The following is a 14,595-nucleotide window of genomic DNA, read 5'->3' as shown; positions in this document are numbered from 1 at the left end:
GGTAAACCCTTCATAGGCTAGTTTAAATGTAAACAAATCCTTTCTAATTGCGATTATTCTCTAAGCCATACAGAGAGGAAGGTTGCTAGACACGGACTGTGGTATCTATGGTAACTGCAGACTCCCCTCAACGGGAGTGCCGAGGGAAGGCTAGGATCTTGTGAACTGCCAACCCTTCCTTTGGACACATTCAGCTGCCTGGACAGCTAAATAAAGACAGAGGAAACAGATCATGCAAGCAGTTTCAACCCACACATCACAGAATACAATAACAACACTGACTGACTGCAGACATTTCATAGACAGACCATACCCAGGGCCATGCACATTGAATGGAGCAGCTGAGCACAGGCCACACATTGCCTACAGTGACATGTGAGATAGGGTGTCCGGACAATGGTAATGGGAATTACATTTGCATGTAAATTAACACAGCTACACTGTTATATAACTATTGTCAAGATCTTTGGAATATCCATGTAGCAGAGAAACAACACACACACAAATGCACCCGCACAGACGTCCTCAGTGGTGGAACTAGTGGTCTGAATATCAGACCGTTACTGCTCTGGGGCAGAATATCACAGAATTTCATATCTGAGGAAGCAGTCTAATGTAACTGCTGCCATTTGAAGACATTAAAGCATGACAGGTCAACCTGTAATGCTGAAGTCCCCATAGATCGCATCAAACATCCCTCTGATTAGATTCATTAACAGCTTACATTGATCAGCGAAATGTGAGTCCTCTCCTGACATGCATTATGCCACCACCACAGTACATTCCTATCAGTACTGGTTTAGAGGGCAGGAGCCCCAAAGGTGTTGATCCAGCTTCCAGAGGTTAATATTCTACTACCTGCTGATGACAAAAGTTTTGATTGCAATCAGAATGAAATGTATGAAATCTGGTAAAGGTTATGGTAATTAGATAGTAAAGGATCATGTTCAGTCCATTCCCCAAGTTGCTATACAGAATAGTTGCAGCATATAAGTAATATTATACTGCTTCAAGTTACAAATAGTAGCTTCATAAGAATTAAGTGTTGCAAGTGTTTTTAAGCTGTACAGTCGTGGTCTAAAGTTTTGAGTATGACACAAATATTAATTTTCACAAAGTCTGCTGCCTCAGTTTTTATGATGGCAATTTGCAAATACTCCAGAATGTTATGAATAGTGATCAGATGAATTGCACTTAATTGTAAAGTCCCTCTTTACCATGAAAATGAACTTAATCCCCAAAAAACATTTCCATTGCATTTCAGCCCTGCCACAAAAGGACCAGCTGACATCATGTCAGTGATTCTCTCGTTAACACAGGTGAGAGTGTTGACGAGGACAAGGCTGGAGATCACTCTGTCATGCTGATCGAGTTAGAATAACAGACTGGAAGCTTTAAAAGGAGGGTGGTGCTTGAAATCATTGTTCTTCCTCTGTTAACCATGGTTACCTGCAAGGAAACACGTGCCGTCATCATTGCTTTGCACAAAAAGGGCTTTACAGGCAAGGATATTGCTGCTAGTAAGATTGCACCTAAATCAACCATTTATCGGATCATCAAAAACTTCAAGGAGAGAGGTTCAATTGTTGTGAAGAAGGCTTCAGGGCGCCCAAGAAAGTCCAGCAAGCGCCAGGACCGTCTCCTAAAGTTGATTCAGCTGCGGGATCGGGGCACCACCAGTGCAGAGCTTGCTCAGGAATGGCAGCAGGCAGGTGTGAGTGCATCTGCACGCACAGTGAGGCGAAGACTTTTGGAGGATGGCCTGGTGTCAAGAAGGGCAGCGAGGAAGCCACTTCTCTCCAGAAAAACATCAGGGACAGACTGATATTCTGCAAAAGGTACAGGGATTGGACTGCTGAGGACTGGGGTAAAGTCATCTTCTCTGATGAATCCCCTTTCCGATTGTTTGGGGCATCCGGAAAAAAGCTTGTCCGGAGAAGACAAGGTGAGTGTTACCATCAGTCCTGTGTCATGCCAACAGTAAAGCATCCTGAGATCATTCATGTGTGGGGTTGCTTCTCAGCCAAGGGAGTAGGCTCACTCACAATTTTGCCTAAGATCACAGCCATAAATAAAGAATGGTACCAACACATCCTCCGAGAGCAACTTCTCCCAATCATCCAAGAACAGTTTAGTGACGAATAATGCCTTTTCCAGCATGATGGAGCTTCTTACCATAAGGCAAAAGTGATAACTAAGTGGCTCGGGAAACAAAACATCAACATTTTGGGTCCATGGCCAGGAAACTCCCCAGACCTTAATCCCATTGAGAACTTGTGGTCAATCCTCAAGAGGCGGGTGGACAAACAAAAACCCACAAATTCTGACAAACTCCAAGCGTTGATTATGCAAGAATGGGCTGCCATCAGTCAGGATGTGGCCCACAAGTTAATTGACCGCATGCCAGGGCGGATTGCAGAGGTCTTGAAAAAGAAGGGTCAACACTGCAAATATTGACTCTTTGCATAAACTTAATGTAATTGTCAATAAAAGCCTTTGACACTTATGGAATGCTTGTAATTATACTTCAGTATACCATAGTAACATCTGACAATAATATCTAAAAACACTGAAGCAGCAAACTTTGTGAAGACCAATACTTGTGTCATTCTCAAAACTTTTGACCACGACTGTAAACAAACTGATTGGCTTTGGCAAGAAAATTATGAGTAAACAAAATTATCTTGACAGATGATGGATCACTATGTCCCTTAAAGCAGAGGTGCCTCATTTGCAACCGTTGCGTAGATTTCACACAACATTTCTGCATGCGCCATTTCTGAAAAGTCTGCGCACTTACAAAAATATTAAGATGAATAAACTTGGCATACATATAGTCTGTATGCATGTTTCCCGTTAAAAATCTGATCTGTCGTAAAACTCTGCATGGAAAACACCTCCATTCACCTTTTATGGTGACAAAACGTCCTTTATTTGCTGTATAATTAGGCCTCGGCATGCAAAATACATTTATCAATAGATTATCGGGTTTATATGTCCTGCCTTGGTAAAGGCACTGTGATTAAATAGACAATGATGTTGCGCTCCTATCGCACAGCAATACTGTAGCCTACTCATACCGTCAACTATACTACATGACCAAAAGTATGTGGACAGCTGCACGTCGAACATCTCATTCCAAAACCTTGGGCTTTAATATGGAGTTGGTCCCTTCTTTGCTGCTATAATAGCCTCCACTCTTCTGGGAAGGCTTTAGTGAGGTCGGCAGACAGTATCGGAGCATGAGGTTTGATACCAACAGGCTCAGAGACGGTTTCTATCTACAAGCCATCAGACTGCTGAATACTTGAACTGGACTGACCACCTGTACTGACTCTCCGCACTATAGCACACATGCACTCACTCACACAAACACCCATACAGATACAGTGGGGGAAAAAAGTATTTAGTCAGCCACCAATTGTGCAAGTTCTCCCACTTAAAATGATGAGAGAGGCCTGTAATTTTCATCATAGGTACATGTCAACTATGACAAACAAATTGAGGAAAGAGAATCCAGAAAATCACATTGTAGGATTTTTAATGAATTTATTTGCAAATTATGGTGGAAAATAAGTATTTGGTCACCTACAAACAAGCAAGATTTCTGGCTCTCACAGACCTGTAACAACTTCTTTAAGAGGCTCCTCTGTCCTCCACTCGTTACCTGTATTAATGGCACCTGTTTGAACTTGTTATCAGTATAAAAGACACCTGTCCACAACCTCAAACTGTCACACTCCAAACTCCACTATGGCCAAGACCAAAGAGCTGTCAAAGGACACCAGAAACAAAATTGTAGACCTGCACCAGGCTGGGAAGACTGAATCTGCAATAGGTAAGCAGCTTGGTTTGAAGAAATCAACTGTGGGAGCAATTATTAGGAAATGGAAGACATACAAGACCACTGATAATCTCCCTCGATCTGGGGCTCCACGCAAGATCTCACCCCATGGGGTCAAAATGATCACAAGAACGGTGAGCAAAAATCCCAGAACCACACGGGGGGACCTAGTGAATGCCCTGCAGAGAGCTGGGACCAAAGTAACAAAGCCTACCATCAGTAACACACTACGCCGCCAGGGACTCAAATCCTGCAGTGCCAGACGTGTCCCCTTGCTTAAGCCAGTACATGTCCAGGCCCATCTGAAGTTTGCTAGAGTGCATTTGGATGATCCAGAAGAGGATTGGGAGAATGTCATATGGTCAGATGAAACCAAAATATAACTTTTTTGGTAAAAACTCAAACTCGTGTTTGGAGGACAAAGAATGCTGAGTTGCATCCAAAGAACACCATACCTACTGTGAAGCATGGGGGTGGAAACATCATGCTTTGGGGCTGTTTTTCTGCAAAGGGACCAGGACGACTGATCCGTGTAAAGGAAAGAATGAATGGGGCCATGAATCGTGAGATTTTGAGTGAAAACCTCCTTCTATCAGCAAGGGCATTGAAGATGAAACGTGGCTGGGTCTTTCAGCATGACAATGATCCCAAACACACCGCCCGGGCAACGAAGGAGTGGCTTCGTAAGAAGCATTTCAAGGTCCTGGAGTGGCCTAGCCAGTCTCCAGATCTCAACCCCATAGAAAATCTTTGGAGGGAGTTGAAAGTCCGTGTTGCCCAGTGACAGCCCCAAAACATCACTGCTCTAGAGGAGAACTGCATGGAAGAATGGGCCAAAATACCAGCAACAGTGTGTGAAAACCTTGTGAAGACTTACAGAAAACGTTTGACCTGTGTCATTGCCAACAAAGGGTATATAACAAAGTATTGAGAAACTTTTGTTATTGACCAAATACTTATTTTCCACCATAATTTGCAAATAAATTCATAAAAAATCCTACAATGTGATTTTCTGGATTTTTTTTCTCATTTTGTCTGTCATAGTTGACGTGTACCTATGATGAAAATTACAGGCCTCTCTCATCTTTTTAAGTGGGAGAACTTGCACAATTGGTGGCTGACTAAATACTTTTTTTCCCCACTGTATACACTCATTCACACACTCATCCACACACACACACGCACACGCACACACACACACCACAACTGCTGCTACCAGACTGATCAGTATTGCTAAATACTGCACAATTTAAACACTTGCCCCCCAAACCCCCCTTCCCCAAAACACGTGTAAATATTGGACTATACATTGTGCCTTCCTGTATTATAGTTATGCTAAAATGTTTATTCTATTCTACTGAGCCATTTACTTTACGTTTGTATTCTTATCTTTTATTAGTTCTTATTGTTGTTGCATTGTCGAGAAGGAACGGTGTATACCATGTGTATCCTGTACATAAGACTAATCAAACATGACATTTGAAACTAGAGACCATTGGAGGAAGGACAATGGTGTGTGATTGGGCATTTAACATGATGCATTCTGTGTAATGAACCCCTATAGGAACATGTTCACATGAAATAGTCAGCAGAGGTATCTCTGATACACAGGATAATTGGAGAATGGGGAATTAAGAACTTCCCTGTGTTAACTGAAAGCTCATAATGGACATGCCAACTCTGGAGGGAGGATGATGGTTCATTGAGTCATGATCCTGAAAATCTTGTGCATGCAAATTTAGGGGAAGAGGAACAGAGCGAGGTGTCTTCATTTAATGTGAGATCCTTGCAGATAGAAGTTCCACAGTCACGTCTCCTCCCCTGATAGGCACCCTGAGATGGAGAGCTGATTAAAGACACAATCCTCTCAGTTTGAAAAGAGTAGAATAAACAGTCTGTGAACATGGCTAACTAATGGTTAAGTTAGTTAGTTAGTTATATTTTTACAAGAATTAGAACAGGTCATGGTATAAATAGTTTTAGTTACTCAGCTCCGTGGTCCTGGAATTCTCTCCTGAACATTTTAAAATTTGATGATCTAGTCTTGTTGGTGGAGTTTAAACACTTGATCGATGTAAATATCATAAAGTGTAATTGTCTTTAGGACATCTGTTTTTTAGTTATGACATTCGTGTTTCTTTACGTAATATGTAATTATTGTACTGTATGTGTGTCTATAGTTTTGTTCAATGTTGTGTTAGTGTATGTAAGTAGTTTTGTCTGAAACGTTGTTCCTCCTGCTGCTGTTGCACCAGGTCTCTCTTGAAAAACCTGTATAAATAAAGGTTAAATAAAATAATAGTTAAAATAAATATATGTCACTCTTTCTTTGTAGCCTACCACTTTACATACATCTCTCTCACCATTCTTTTTTAAAACTGCCCGTAGACTTGGACAATGAGTGATTCCTCACAAAATCAGGACAAAGAAAGACCATGATTCTTTTGGGATTTTCACGATATAGTGGTGGCATATATTTGACATTTGTATCTAAAAGCATAATTGAGAAATAGTTCATCAAAGTTGGCATATTTATGGCATTTTGGCCTCACCCAGGCCTCCTTTAAGACTCCATAATATTTCATCTGTAGTTACTACAATGCAAAACTTGGTCCATATGAAGCTTTACCGCTTGTTCTGTAATATGAGTAGTATTTTGATTTCAATAACAATCTTCTTAAATTAATTTATGAATATTGACTAAACAACATTTTAGATTTGGGAAATGTGTCTATATATTGTTGAACATAATATACTCTATTGGCATATGAAAGTTCCAGAATGGGATCTCTGCTAGTTTTAAAGTTATGGCCCATTTTATACTGATAAATTGTCATAGTAGGCCAGAGATCATCAGCCGATTTTTTTGTTGTTGAGCGGATGGTCAGGGGGCCAGAACATAATTACAAATAATTTGTAGACTGCAAATTGAACGCAAGAAGCACAAACAGATATAATATTTGACTAAAACATAATAATTTCAAACATTGCTTACATTTGTTTACGTTCACATAAATATCTCTCTATTATGCGTGGGAATACTTTGGAACAGATTCCAAAATTAAAATCACTTGGAGCTGATTTGCTGGTGTTTTTATAGTCTTTCATGTCCAACAATAAAAATATATATTATTACTTTTTTTGCTCAGAAAACTTGGGGGGCCAAATAAAATCACCTAGATGCCAGTTGGGGAACCCCGTAGTAGACAATGTAACCAATCACATCCCTTATTTTACTTGTATTATTGCACATTCTGCAAATCACCAGCAGAGGGCATTTCGAATCCAATTTCACATTCACTCTGTTTGTAATGCTTACAAATAGGATCATAACTCTAAAAGTAGCAGGAGGCCTGAGTAAGACCAAAATGTCATAAATATGCCAACTTTGATTAATTATTTCTCAATTGTGCTTTTAGATACAAATGTCAAATATATGTCAACAATCCTTCCTCAAAAAGACAATTATATGTATTAAATCTTGTGAAAAAAATCATGGTCTCTTTTTGTCCTGGTTTCGTGAGGAATCACTCTAATGTGAAAATGTGACATAATTCCATTTGTCAAAGTATCTTCGCCCCTTTGATACAAAGTTATTTGTGTCAAATCTTAAGATAAACGGAGATGGATACAATCTCACTCAATAAAATGCCCTTGCGCAACAAATTCAAATGCAAGGTGTCAGTATTCTACAGTAAATGAGTCATCAGGTGTTCTCTGGAGTTTGTTTAAACTTGAAGTGCTGATGCCAAAACCTTTTGACATCATCTTATCTAATTATTGAAACTGGCTCATGGAGAGATTTTGTTTCTGAAAATAAAACTGCTCCAATTCTGCAGTCTTTAAAAAGGGATTTTATATGCCCAAGTGTAATGAAAGTGTAATAAAACTTTTATAACTAACAATATTTACCTTTGGCATATACAAATAATTTTTCAGATGGACACCTCAAACTGTACTATTAAATACACATTTTTTTTTACATTTTAGTCATTTAGCAGACGCTCTTATCCAGAGCGACTTACAGTTAGTGAGTGCATACATTTTTTCATACTACATGACACTACATGACTAAAAGTATGTGGACGCCAGCTCGTCGAACATCTCATTCCAAAATCATGGGCATTAATATGGAGTTGGTCCCCCCTTTGCTGCTATAACAGCCTCCACTCTTCTGGGAAGGCTTTCCACTAGATGTTGGAACAATGCTGCAGGGACTTGCTTCCATTCAGCCACGAGCATTAGTGAGGTCGGGCACTGATGTTGGGCGATTAGGCCTGGCTCGCAGTCGGCGTTCCAATTAATCCCAAAGGTGTTAGATGGGGTTGAGGTCAGGGCTCTGTGCAGGCCAGTCAAGTTCTTCCACACCGATTTCGACAAACCATTTCTGTATGGACCTTGCTTTGTGCACAGGGGAATTGTCATGCTGAAACAGGAAAGGGCCTTCCCCAAACTGTTGCCACAAGGTTGGAAGCACAGAATCATCTAGAATGTCATTGTATGCTTTAGCGTTAAGATTTCCCTTCACTGGAACTAAGGGGCCGAGCCCGAACCATAAAAAACAGCCCCATAATTCCTCCTCCACTAAACTTTACAGTTGGCACTATGCATTGAGGTAGGTAGCGTTCTCCTGGCATCCGCCAAACCCGGATTCGTCCGTCGGACTGCCTGATGGTGAAGAATGATTCATCACTCCAGAGCACGCATTTCCACTGCTCCAGAGTCCAATGGCGGCGAGCTTTATACCACTCCAGCCGACGCTTGGCATTGCACATGGTGATATTAGGCTTGTGTGCGACTGCTCGGCCATGGAAACCCATTTTTATGAAGCTCCCGACGAACAGTTATTGTGCTGATGTTGCTTCCAGAGGCAGTTTGGAACTTGGTAGTGAGTATTGCAACCGAGGACAGACGATTTTTAAGCGCTTCAGCACTCGGCGGTTCCGTTCTGTGAGCTTTTGTGGCTGAGCCGTTGTTGCTCCTAGACGTTTACACTTCACAATAACAGCACTTACAGTTGACCAGGGCAGCTCTAGCAGGGCAGAAATGTTGCCACATTAAAAGTCACTGAGCTTTTCAGTAAGGCCATTCTACTGCCAATGTTTGTCTATGGAGATTGCACGGCTGTGTGCTCGATTTTATACACCTGTCAGCAATGGGTGTGGCTGAAATAGCCGAATCCACTAATTTGAAGGGTTGTCCACATACCATTGTATATATAGTGTATATTAAGTTATAAGTTGACACAATATACTGTTGAAGATTGTTACAACCTTAATCATGAGGGGGAAAAAGCTTCTTAAATTGACATCAGTCAAACATTATTATTCAACCAAATTAATGGAATAATATAAATAAATAAACTAAGTGTAATGAATAATATAAATGCAAAGCCAAAATCAAAAAACACAAACAATCTCAAGATCAGATATTCCTTGAAAACCTCAAACTTTAGGCACGGAATTGAATAACTGTATAAATAAAATATCCCTATGTTTACATTAGAAACAGTCTTTCTCCCTGTGGTGCCACATTCCTCTGTGAGCACATTTATAATATTGCCATCCAGGACAACGGAGGGAGGCCACATTACAAAGCTGATGGAGCCCATTCACCAGGGTGATAAGCAGGCAGACAGCATGGCCTTCCATGAAGGCAAGCACATAATCACTCATCAGCAGTAGGGCCCTGGAGGCTTCACTGCTTTCAGGAAGATAGAAAAAACTATCAGGGCAACGATGACTTCCATTTAGGATAAATTTCATGGTAGCTCAATGCAAGATGTTCTCGCTACTTATTCTGCAAGTATCCACAGCACAGATGTGATGCAGTATGCTTGTTACTCAATGCATGGGGTAAAGAAGGATGGCCGCATGCTTATGAAAGAGATGGTCCAGGTTAGCACCATTTTATTGGTCAGATGATGCCAATCAGCAGCCAATGGTTTGGACTAATACTAGGGGTGCGGGTATGTGACAACCCTGTTGTAAATCCTTCAGGAAGCTCCAGCTTGCCTCATTGATGTTCTAGGCTGCTGTGAGTCAGCTGCTTTATACTCTGACACTCTCTCTGAGCCAGCTGTGTTACTTCCAAAACACAGCCCTCTGGTCCACAAATTACCATGTGGCTGTTCGGAGTATTTTACTTCAATGTAAAGGATGTATATTTGATAATGCAATAAGTAAGTACACATATTCACACCAATAACGGAAAACATTAATTTGCTGAAAACGTGTGAAAATGTGTTGAAGGGATTAATATGGGTTAAAAAATTGAGTGTCAAGGGGTGAATACGAATATAAACAGTACTCATTAAAGATGCACTATGCAGGAATCGCTCCGCCATTTCCTGGTTGCTACAATTCTAATAGTTCGCCTAATTTCAGTTTTTGTGACAAAACAAGCAAGTATAGTGTAGAGAATCATTGTACCATCTAAACCGCTGTCAAATATATTTTCCATAACCAAAAATATTGTATTTTCAGTTGTTTGAAGCTGGTGTACACAACCGAAAGTAAAAGATAAAAAAACTAAACTTAAGAACGGGAAGCATACAAATAGAACATAGAACAGATCTACTGCTTCTTAGACTTGCTTTCAATGAGAATGACAGATCTATAAGTAACATTTCTATGTGAATTTGGTTGGGTCGCCCAAAAAGTTATATATTGCAGCTTTAAGACTACAATATTTCCCCTACTTTCTGGAATAGGAAATAGGTTTCAAAGCAGCTTGGTGTGGTGGCTGTACAAGCGTAGTCTACTATCATATCTAAAAGCAGAATGCACAGCTGCTGCTCCTGTTATTCCTACAAGAAAGCTGATGTTACATAAGATAAACAGTGATTAACCTCTGCGGGATCGGTGTCCCGTATACGGGACGGTTGAGCTAACGTGCGCTAATGTGATTAGCATGACTGTTATAAGTAACAGCAAACTTTACAGGACATAGACATGTCTTATATGGGCAGAAAGCTTAGATTCTTGTTAATCTAACTGCACTGTCCAATTTACAGTAGCTATTACGGTGAGAAAATACCATGCTATTGTTTGAGGAGAGTGCACAACAACAAAAAACGTATCACGCCAACTGGTTTGATACATTCACCTCTGAAGGTAAATAATGTACTTACATTTAGTAATCTTGCTCTGATTTGTCATCCTAAGGGTCCCAGAGATAAAATGTAGCATAGTTTTGTTTGATCAAATCTATTTTTATATTCAAATGTAGGAACTGGGTTCTACAGTTTGAACACCTGCTGTCTCTGGCTCCACACCCACCCCGCCCGGCCATCTAGATGTGTAAAAGTTGGTGTATAAGCTAATGATCCATCATGTATGACATTCCTGGGAGTGTGTAAACTTACATTTTGTATTACCATATCATTTTTGTATGTTCTCTATAGTCATGTACTTGAAAATGTATCAATTGACCAATTCGGCACATTTGAGCAGACTTGATACAAAACAGTCCAGCATTGCAATGCTTCACTGGATCAATCTGAAACTTTGCACACACACTGTGCCTAAACGGCAATATTATAATGTAGCCTTTCTCTTGCATTTCAAAGATGATTTGAAGGTTTGTATTATCCTTTACCAGATCTAATATGTTATATTCTCCTACAGTGATTTCACATTTCCACAACCTTCAAAGTGTTTCCTTTCAAATGGTATCAAGAATAAGCATATCCTTGCTTCAGGTCCTGAGCTACAGGCAGTTAGATTTGGGTATGTCATTTTAGGCGAAAATTTAAAAAAAGTGTCCGATCCTTAAGAGGTTAAACATTGATTCTGATTAGACACACTGCTCACTGCTAGGCTGTATTTACTGTCTGCCTTTTTGTAGCAGCAGCAGAAGGGGATCATAAATAATTGACCATGTCATGTTTTCAATAGTGAGAACTGGTCTTAGCAAATATGTACAGTACCAGTCAAAAGTTTTGGTTTGTCTTCATTTTTACTATTTTCTACATTGTAGAATAATAGTGAAGACATCAAAACTATGAAATAACACATATGCAATCATGTAGTAACCAAACAAGTGTCAATATATCAAAATATATTTTATATTTGAGATTCTTCAAATAGCCACACCTTTGCCTTGATGACAGCTTTGCACACTCTTGGCATTCTCTCAAACAGCTTCACCTGGAATGCTTTTCCAAAAGTGTTGAAGGAGTTCCCATATATGCTGAGCACTTGTTGGCTGCTTTTCCTTCCCTCTGCCGTCCGACTCATCCCAAACCATCTCAATTTGGTTGAGGTCGGGGGATTGTGGAGGCCAGGTCATCTGATGCAGCACTCCATCACTCTCTTTCTTGGTAAAATAGCCATTACACAGACTGGAGGTGTGTTGGGTCATTGTCCTGTTGAAAAACAAATCATAGTCCCACTAAGCCCAAACCAGATGGGATGGCGTATCGCTGCAGAATGCTGTGGTAGCCATGCTGGTTAAGTGTGCCTTGAATTCTAAATAAATCACAGGCAGTGTCACCAGCAAAGCACCCCCACAGCATAACACCTCCTCCTCCATGCTTTACGGTGGGAACTGCACATGCGGAGATCATCCGTTCACCCACACCGCGTCTCACAAAGACACAGCGATTGGAACCAAAAATCTCCAATTTGGACTCCAGACCAAAGGACATATTTCCACCGGTCTAATTGCTAGTGTTTCTTGGCCCAAGCAGGTCTATTCTTCTTATTGGTGTCTTTTAGTAGTGGTTTCTTTGCAGCCATTCGACCATGAAGGACTCATTCAAACAGTCCCCTCTGAACAGTTGATGTTGAGATGTGTCTGTGACTTGAACTCTGTGAAGCATTTATTTGGGCTGCAATTTCTGAGGCTGGTAACTCTAATGAACTTATCCTCTGCAGCAGAGGTAACTCTGGGTCTTCCTTTCCTGTGGCGGTCCTCATGAGAGCCAGTTTCATCATAGCGCTTGATGGTTTTTGCGACTGCACTTGAAGAAACTTTCAAAGTTCTTGAAATGTTCCATATTGACTGACCTTCATGTCTTAAAGTAATGATGGACTGTTGTTTCTCTTTGCTTATTTGAGCTGTTCTTGCCATAATATGGACTTGTTCTTTTACCAAATAGGGCTATCTTCTGTATACCCCCACTACCTTCTCACAACACAACTGATTGGCTCAAACGCATTAAGAAGGAAAGAAATTCCACAAATTAACTTTTAAGCTGGTTGAGAGAATGCCAAGTGTGTGCAAAGCTGTCATCAAGGCAAAGGGTGGCTACTTTGAAGAATCTCAAATATAAAATATATTTTGATTTGTATAACACTTTTTTGGTTACTACATGATTCCATATGTGTTATTTCATAGTTTTGATGTCTTCACTATTATTCTACAATGTAAAAAATAGTAAAAAATAAAGAAAACCCTTGAATGTGTAGGTGTGTCCAAACTTTTGACTGGTAGTGTATGTAGAATCAAAGCTAACAAATATCCCCTTCAAGCCCTACACTCTACTCCGATAATGATTTGGTAATAGGAAAACAACTGGGATAGGCCTACAGGTTAAACTGAACTGGATAAATGTGCACTATACAGTTCATAGTTGTATGGACAGAGTAGTTTTACAAAACACAAAGCAGTTGTAATGTTACGAGTAAATGTGTATGAGTCAAGCATTAGACACAATCCCACTCTAATCCACTGCGCCTATGAAATGTGTCCATTAATTTGTGTAAAGTAGTAGCCAGGGGATACATTACATCCTAGAGTGAGGAGCTACGAGTTGGCACTAGCAATGTTAAAACCTAACTGAAAATTATCTGTAGCTGACCCCACCAAGAGGTTGACACCAGGGCAGGATAGCAAATATGCCATAATAGAGGGTGTAAGCTGGGACAACAGGGCAGGGGACATGAGTAAACTTTTGACACGTGTCACCTCAGCACAGCACAGTGCTGTATGGATAGGTCTCCTTAGTTGACAGGTGTTTCTTAGTTGACACTCGGAGGGCAACCGATGTGCTCTACAATAGGTGACCTCGAGACACATTTTCAAGACAGTCTTGTTTAAGAAGAAGACAGCGTGCCTTGCTTGTTTTTGCAATGCAGCACCTGGGAACCAATTAGTAGCCTTAGGTAACTTCTACCCCTGGGGTGTGCATATGCAGAAATATGTGCATTAAGTGTATGTGTGGGATCAATTTCACATTTATAGATTAATCAAGTTGTAATTAAGTTGAGATGAAGTGTACTCTAAAGATAACTTCTAACATTTTCATTTGATAACAAGGTAACATTACATGAAGTTGTTACTTTGCAAGGTGTTGGATGGCTTGACAGCCAACAAGAAAAGGTGGATGTTATCTGAAGTTTTCAAAATATGATAATCTCAACTAGATATATTTTAAATGTAGTGTACCTGTGTAATAATATTATAATAACTGTTGGTTAATATGGTAAATCCATCACTCATTGAAAATCCCTGAGTGCTCCTGTTGCCTTTTTGCTTGTGTTGTTTCTGCATGGAAACTTTTGAATGGATGTTAGTTCAGCCTTCCAAGTTTTTAGAACATTCATATCATAATATTAGGTCAAAACCTTATGACAACCATCAGATAACATTACCTTTGCTCTATGTAGCGGACATCCACTTGCTGGAAGCACTGTCTCTCTTATCATCAGGGCTGTTCTTAAACCTACAGCTGTGGGTCAATAGGCTACAGCTCAGTGACACCTCTCTCCACATGTGCCACCCGGAAACAGAGTAGTTTCAAAGCC

General features: G+C 40.3%; 1 protein-coding gene across 1 annotated transcript in view; it reads right to left on the bottom strand.

Moving 5' to 3' along the window:
- LOC311142265 (NALCN channel auxiliary factor 2-like) overlaps window positions 1-14,595 on the bottom strand; it is a gene marked incomplete at both ends in the record, with an annotated part of 99,249 nt that overhangs the window by 83,267 nt on the left and 1,387 nt on the right. The window lies entirely within an intron of this gene.

Source organism: Coregonus lavaretus (assembly GCF_964263955.1).
Source record: "Coregonus lavaretus genome assembly, chromosome: 15".
Lineage (NCBI taxonomy): Eukaryota > Metazoa > Chordata > Actinopteri > Salmoniformes > Salmonidae > Coregonus > Coregonus lavaretus.
This window is presented reverse-complemented; position numbering and strand designations above follow the sequence as displayed.